Source organism: Nestor notabilis, unplaced genomic scaffold (assembly GCF_000696875.1).
Source record: "Nestor notabilis isolate BGI_N333 unplaced genomic scaffold, ASM69687v1 scaffold7847, whole genome shotgun sequence".
Taxonomy (NCBI): domain Eukaryota; kingdom Metazoa; phylum Chordata; class Aves; order Psittaciformes; family Psittacidae; genus Nestor; species Nestor notabilis.
The window spans coordinates 15,408-16,334 of NW_009937735.1; positions in this window are offsets into that span (position 1 = coordinate 15,408).

The following is a 927-nucleotide window of genomic DNA, read 5'->3' on the forward strand; positions in this document are numbered from 1 at the left end:
CAAGCTATTGGCAGCTGCCAGGCAGTGGATCTGTAGCCCACCCTCCAAAATACTCAGGGATTACATTGAGGACACACTCAAAGCAACATACACTTAAGGTTAACAAATCCATCTAACAGTTTTGAATATAGTATTTAATGCACTGAATTAAATATTCAAGTCAAATGTTAGGTTCCAACTCGGGGTTCACAGACCTGTTGCGTGAAGATGATCACCAAACACAAAACATCATTAAAATCTGCCATGACCATATTAAAGGCTGGATTAGAAGAACCTTGCCAATTCGGAGACAAAAGCATAACCCACAACTGTGGCCTGAAGTCAAGGTCACAGACTGTAGCCATCACAGCCTGTATTCCAGTATCCGAGTTATTTCTCACGTGGAAAAAGGTTTTCAGTGTCTGCTATTTGACAGTCACCGTTTGGCCAAGCAACGCAACCCCCGACTCATTTTGTTGTTTGTGTCCATCCTCCACACTCCCAGAGAAGCACCATTTTAAACTGATACCAATTTAACCTTTGCCTCAGATTAACCCAGTATCTTGTACATGGTTTGAAACATTAACCACTTGCATGTAGAAAACACACAAGTCTCAACCTATCACAGGTGACATGTTTCACTGTCACTTACAGGAATTAGAGCTCTCAACAGCACCGCACAGGTCACAGGTAGAGCTCAGGTATTCAGCTCTGCCCCCAAGGAAGGAGGATGAAAGGTTTGATAATCTCACTGAAAACCTGGCAGTTTATGGAGACACCTTAAATGTAACAAAAGGACTGGACAGAACGTTAGGATTGTAACACCCGGCAAAGGAAGAACCTGTTTCCACATTTTAGAAGACATGCAGAAGAGAAGGTTGAGACAAGGTGCTGCTTGTGGCCTTTCTGCATGCACACGCAATGACTGGACAACCATCATGGCAGATT